This window comes from Gopherus flavomarginatus, chromosome 8, assembly GCF_025201925.1.
Source record: "Gopherus flavomarginatus isolate rGopFla2 chromosome 8, rGopFla2.mat.asm, whole genome shotgun sequence".
Taxonomy (NCBI): Eukaryota; Metazoa; Chordata; order Testudines; family Testudinidae; genus Gopherus; species Gopherus flavomarginatus.
The window spans coordinates 50779184-50786041 of record NC_066624.1 but is presented as its reverse complement, the minus strand read 5'-3'; the positions used below and the strand labels follow the sequence as shown (position 1 = coordinate 50786041).

At 43.6% G+C, this 6858-nt stretch overlaps 1 pseudogene; it reads left to right on the top strand.

Moving 5' to 3' along the window:
* The first annotated feature begins 4622 nt into the window (after window positions 1-4622).
* The window catches only part of LOC127056902 (zinc finger protein 345-like), a 65193-nt pseudogene continuing 62957 nt past the window's right edge, over window positions 4623-6858 (top strand).

Genomic DNA, 6858 nt, shown 5'->3' with positions numbered 1-6858 from the left:
CCCCCACAAAGAGTGGGGCTGAGATTGGGACATCACATACTGAGTGTTGGACTCTTACTCTTTCAGGGACCGGTGACCTTCGAGGAGGTGGCTGTGTATTTCTCCAGGGAAGAGTGGGCTCTGCTGGACCCCACTCAGAGAGCCCTCTACAGAGATGTCATGCAGGAGAACTATGAGAATGTTACCTCATTGGGTAAGGATTCCCGTCCCCTTGGTTCTTGGAATAGGAAATGAAGAGATAAGGTTCATGCCAACCCCACAATGCCACCTCTACTCTGCCCTGTTTCAGCATCACCCCAATATGCCAGTGACACACACACATACTGCCACATGTCCTCCCCTGCTGCAGAACATTTTGGGAACAGAGCACAGGAGCCATATCGCACAGTTTCAAATAGCTCCTGTTTGCTCAAGGGAACTTCTTTGAGATGGGATGACCATATCTGCATGGAGTATTCAAGATGTGGGCGTACCATGAGTTTATATAGAGGCAATAGGAGATTTTCTGTTTTATTATCTATCCCTTTCTTAATGATTCCCAACATTCTGTTCACTTTTTTTCACTGCTGCTGCAGATTGAGTGGATGTTTGCAGAGAACTATCCACAGTGACTCCAAGGTCTCTCTGTTGAGTGGAAACAGCTAATTTAGACCCCATCATTCTGTATATATAGTTGGGATTATGTTTTCCAATGGGCTGCAGTATGTGTTAACCTGACATCTAGTACTGCTGAGATCCTGAATTCAGTGATATCCCTGCCCTTCCTGTTCCCTTTCTCCACCGAACCCCACCAGCCCATGCTTCCTGTTCCCAGCTTCCCCAGGACTCTCTCTCTTTTTCTCTGTCTCTGGACCTCTCTGTCAGCAAAGATGCAGTGCCAGGGAGACTTGCCTTCTCTCTGGAGTCTTTGATTTCTGGGACATAGATTTACTTTCTCTGTGTTTTAGGAGACTCTTTGAAATTGAGTGTCTGTGATATTAACCACAGTGCAACCTGGACTGTTGAACAGCTCTGTCCCCTCAGTTCCCAAGCTGGGGTGCCTTTTCCACTGCTCTACTGTGAGAGCAGCCACTCCTGGGCAGTCCACACACGGTCTCCAGCATGTAACTCACTCCCAACTACACAGTTTTGAGTGCTGCTAGTCAGTGACTCACAAATTACAGTACCCCACAGGAGAACCCCATAAAATTCTCTGCTCCCTGACTTTCCCAGAAATGTGCATCTTTCCCTGTCCAGCACACTCCTGAACAATGCAAGCTCATATGAAGTCTGTCATTTTATCAGAGTAAAATGACATGTGCCTGCCTTGTTATCCCAGATGGAGTTTCCAACACACTTTAATACAAACACACTGGTTAGATAAAGAATAAAACAAGATTGTTAACTATCAAAAAACATATTTTAAGATACTGATAATGAGGCATAAAGCTCAGAATTGTTTACAAAAGAAATGCAAGATAAAACACAAACTAATGTCTAAGTTAACAAGCTGAAACGGATTCAAGGCAAATGTTTCTCTCACCCTGCGCTGAGACAGGCTGGTTTTCCTTTCAGCCAGGACTCGGCCTAACCCACCCCTGCCGCCCACATTCAGTTCTTCAGGAGTTGTTATGAGCAGAGGGAAAGGGCAGAGAGAGTCTCATGCATTTTCCTCACCTCTTTTTAGAATCCAGTCCTTTGTACTAGAAACCACTTCAGTTCTCAGCTCAGTCACGGTGGCAGGCTGTCTGTTGGAGATGTGAGAATTGTGCAGGAAAGTCTACAGAAAGAGCTTTGGAGCTTTGGTCAAGCTAGTAGGCCTAAAGTATTAGCTGAGCTTGTTTCTCTGTGTAAAGGGCAGAGAAAGGCAAAGTGGAATGGAAAGTCCCCAAAATTAGGGAACAATGGCTTAATGTGCCGAAGCGGCCTAAGTAGGTGAAGTGGAATGTCCCCAAACACACTGATTTGCAATAACCGAGATTGTGAAACATAACCACAGTGAAAGTGTTAGAAAAGTCAAACCACAAACTCGACTAGGAATAACAATAAGAGGAGAGGTCGGATATGGAAAACTGATTGTTCAGCTTCCTTTTGACCTGCATCATATTTTGCAATATATTCCAAATAAGGTAATTAATGTGCAACCTATGTGTCATTGTTTGTGGTTTTAAGCTTTAAAAGGCTTGTGTGATTTTTAGCTCAGGGGGAGAGTATTCCAATAGCTGTCACCCCCTGCACGCTTGTAACCAAGAAAAGAGCCTCAGTCTCAGCTGATTCAAAATCAATCCTGTGGTCGTTTTCCACAACAGCTTCAAGAGGTCCCTGTGATGGAATGTAAATGTCTTTTTCACACCTTCCCCCTGCAGGAGAATGGCTGTTTGACCAGCTGTTTGCCTTGCTGTCTCTGAGGAACTGGTCTGTGGGTGTTCCCCAGAACTGTAACTTTTTCAGTAATATCATACTGTAAAATCTCATAACTTTACATACAGTCTTACAGCACATTTTAACAGGAGGATAATATCCAGTAGGTTATGGGTTTTCAAATGATACCTCACAAGCCATACTGGGTACAAAATTGATCATAATTTTCCAGAAGAGTGAACACAGGGGTACAGACTGACACAGTCTCTGTGTGTGTGTTCCCAGCAGATATGTGGGTATTTCAATCCCTCTAAGCATAGTTTTTGGCATCTTCACGGACCTGGAAATTCACTGGTTTCCAAGTGTGACACTGTATGGAATTGTGAGACACTTTGGTATTAACAATAAAATAATAAAATCTGATATAATTGCAATGAATCGGGCTAGATATGCCATGAAAGGTGTCAGTGAAAAAGTTATGATTTTCCAAGTATGATCATTTTGTTTCTATGTTTCGATCACCTTTGTATTGTGAGTTATAGATATGTAGGGTATATCTGTATTTCCAGATTTGGGCAGTGTTTCTGGGTGACACCTCCAGACATATTGGCATCAACACTGCCTAGCCTGTTTGATGGCCCATTGAGAGTCATCAGCAGTACAATGAGCCCATGGAAAGGACCAAGAGGATACACCTATTGAGTCAGTAAGGCATTCCCGGGTAAGCCTGTGTAATGAGAACTCCAAGGCTTTTCCATGCCATGTGCTGTGAATCTTGTGTTTGGGACACAGGAAGAACAAGTCACGTAGCAAAAGGAATATAAAGCGCAGCTGCATCATCCCCGTTTTTTCATCAATCCTCCTTCCTGCCTCTGGAGCAACTTCTCTACAAACTGAACCCTGGAACAAAGGACTGAATGACCCATCCAAGCTGTGGATGTGTTCCCGACAGACTTTCACACCGGCAACTCACTAATACTGCTAAGAACCTGATCTATCCATTTTGGAATGTATCTGACTGCTTTCCCATTTCACTTCATTCTATCTTATTTCGTTTAATCCTTTAGTTTAGATGCTAAAGGATTGGTTGGGAGTGTGGTATTTTGGGTAAGATCCAAACCTATACTGACATGGTAACGTGGCTGACCTTTGGAGTCAGAAGCTCATTTTGTTTATGTGAGCAGTTTTTAAATAACCTCTCACTGTGCTGGATCTAGGTGCTGACTGGGAGTCAGAGAACTGGGATGCAATAAAGGGGGCTGTGTGATTTCTTTTTTCAGCTTCTCAATAGCCAGTGTGGGTGATCTCTTTTTCAGCCTGCCCTGATCTTGGCATTTTCAGTGAGAACTAGCCCAGGCACACCAGGTCACACTAAGTATTACAGTTAATTTAATAGAATGTTTTTTATGAAAAAGTTTGATGAAATTAACCAAACTCCTTTGTTATCTTTCATCTGAGAAGGGTTCCTAGTTTCCAAACCTGATGTGATTTCCCAGCTGGAACAAGGGGAAGAGCCATGGGTCCCAGACCTCCATGGCTCTGAGGAAAGAGAGATCCTGAGAGCTCTCCGCACAGGTGAGAAAACATTAAACCAACTCAGAATCTGTAAGTGCCTGAAGGAAACATCTGGTATGCCCAGCAAAGCCCTTGGGACGTCTCTCAGTTCATTATTGTCCCTAGCAGGGGTCGTATCCTCAGGGTAAATATAGCTCATAGCTTCCTGTAGATCCTAGGAGACACCAGGCATTAGCTTCTTCCCTTCCCCCTGCGTATTTGGATAGGATGTGAAGGCTGAATTCATCCCGCTCCTCTGTCCTATTTAGGGGAAAAGTATGGGGGAGTTCAGATCCTGATTTGTATTTGACCTGTCTTCAGCACTTGTTTTGGTTTGGTCTTCCAATTTTCATCCCTGTTTTGAGGTTTCTGTCTCTATCGCAGCAGGTGATGCAATGACATGTGAGAAAGAGGAGCAGAATTATCAGCAGGGAAATGTTGAGCAAGTGGATAAACACAGAGAATTATCGCAAAGATCGGAAAGGAATGTGTCCAGGAGTAATGAGCAGGGAAACTCCTTTGAGATTCAGCACAGACCAGAAAGAGAGCAAGGAAACCAGGCAGGGGAGAAATTGGGTAAACGTATTTCCTCTCAGGAAACTGAGAAGGTCCTCATGGAAACCACAACACAACAGGAAATCCTTAGGCAAAAGAGAAAAAATACATGCACTAAGTGTGAGAAAAACTTCATTCACAGATCAAGTCTTTCTGTTCATCTGAGTATCCACACAGGGGAGAGGCCCTACGAATGCCGTGACTGTGGGAAGACCTTCAATAGCAGCTCAGACCTTTCTAAACATCGGAGAATCCACACAGGGGACGGGACCTACAAATGCAGTGATTGTGGGAAAGCCTTCACTCACAGATCAGCCCTTTCTAGACATCAGAGGATCCACACAGGTGAAACACCCTATGAATGCAGTGAGTGTGGGAAAACATCCAATAACAGCTCAAACCTGATTACCCATCGAAGAATTCACAAAGGAGAGAGGCCGTATAAATGTTGTGAGTGTGGGAAAACCTTCACTCGCAGATCAGGCCTTTCTGTTCATCAGATTATCCACACAGATGAGAGGCCCTATGAATGCCGTGAGTGTGGGAAAAGCTTTATTACTAGCTCAGCCCTTTCTAGACATCAGAGGATCCACACAAGGGAAAGGCCCTATGTATGCAGTGAGTGTGGGAAAACCTTCAATCACAGCTCAAACCTTATTACCCATCAAAGAATTCATATAGTGGAGAGGCCGTATAAATGCTGTGAGTGTGGAAAATGCTTCACTCACAGATCAGCCCTCTTTGAGCATCAGAGAACCCACACCGGGGAGAGGCCCTATGAATGCCGTGAGTGTGGGAAAAGCTTCACTGACGGATCAGCCCTTTCTAGACATCAGAGCATCCACACAAGTGAAAGACCCTATGAATGCAGTGAGTGTGGGAAAACGTTCAATCGCAGCTGAAACCTTATTACCCATCAAAGAATTCACACTGGGGAGAGGCCATATACATGCTGTGAGTGTGGAAAATGCTTCATTAAGAGTTCGACCCTTTCTGAGCATCAGAGAATCCACACAGGGGAGAGGCCGTACGAATGCTGTGAGTGTGGGAAAACCTTCTCTTGGTTCTCAGCCCATGTTAGCCATCAGAGAATCTGCCACGGAGATCAACATTTTAACAATCTCTAGGGCTATCAAGACTTTCTTTTCTTTAATACTTTTCCTGATTCCCACCAACATAGTAACTTTTAAAGCTCTTTGAACTGTTTGCAGCACCATTATCCCTCAGCTTGTCCAGATGAGTGGCCCATTTTTGCCTTTGCAGTTCGCCCTATTTTGAGATGGACTTATTTGTCCTTTCTATTGTCCCACAAGTAATTTGAGTGTGCCCTTCCTATGAGGAACCAGGGAACGTCACATTTGTACCATTCCTCCTTTTGCAAAGTTACTGTTAGTCACCAATGATACAGATTGTATCATTGCCAGTTATTCTCACGTTGCTCTGGGATGTGCAGAAGAGCAGTTATATTGGGAATTTTTTAAATTAGATGTAAATGAAGAGGAGTAGGGGCAGGAAAAAAGTATAATTTCAGCTTCCGTGACACTGGAAGGAGATGGGGTGACTCAAAGATTCCCTCCTTCCCCTTCACTGCAGAACTGTTACCTTTTGCCTGGGCCATGCAGAGTTTATGTTCATCACATTCTATACATCCACTTCTCATAAGTGTCATGTGATGAAGCGTTCTCTGTTGTCTGTGCTTGCAGATGATGTTTTTACTACTTTAATCCTATATCAGAATCGCTGTGACTGGAGATGAGTGTCAAAAGTCCTGGGAGGGGAATTCAAATGGATTCCAAATAGAGTGTGATCATTTAGAGTTTAAATCCCAGCTTCCATCTATTGCATAGCCACTTCTGGGAAGAGGGCTGTTTTTCCCTTATTATGGGGATGCTAGGATACTAAACGTTTTGTAAATAACATAACTGACTATGGAGACAGGGATGAGGGAAGCAGATTTGAATGGATCAGAGGACAATGTGGTGGGAGAATCTCTTGTCCCGGTTCTGAATAATCAGATGTAACCTGCTCCGGAATTTCACTTGACACTTTCTTTGTAATGTATTTTCTCTCTGTGATATGGGTTTCTATCTTTCCTGAAGGCTGTGTTTGGTCACCCAATTGGATATTATTTCAGTTTGATAGGATGTAGCTCAGATTTATTGAAGAATTTAAGACAATGACCCTTTGCTAAAATCCTCATTTATGATTTCAGCTTTGCTTTTTTCCCATCCCTCCATGATGACATGGAGAAAGTTGAAGTGCAGTTCTATCAACAGGAGAGAACTCTCTAATTTACTGGACAGGCTAACAAAGAAACAGCAGTGATTTAAAATCTCCACTCAGAAATGGTGAACAACAGCACAACCCCAACTAACTGAAGGAAGTTCATATGATCACAGTGTATTTCAG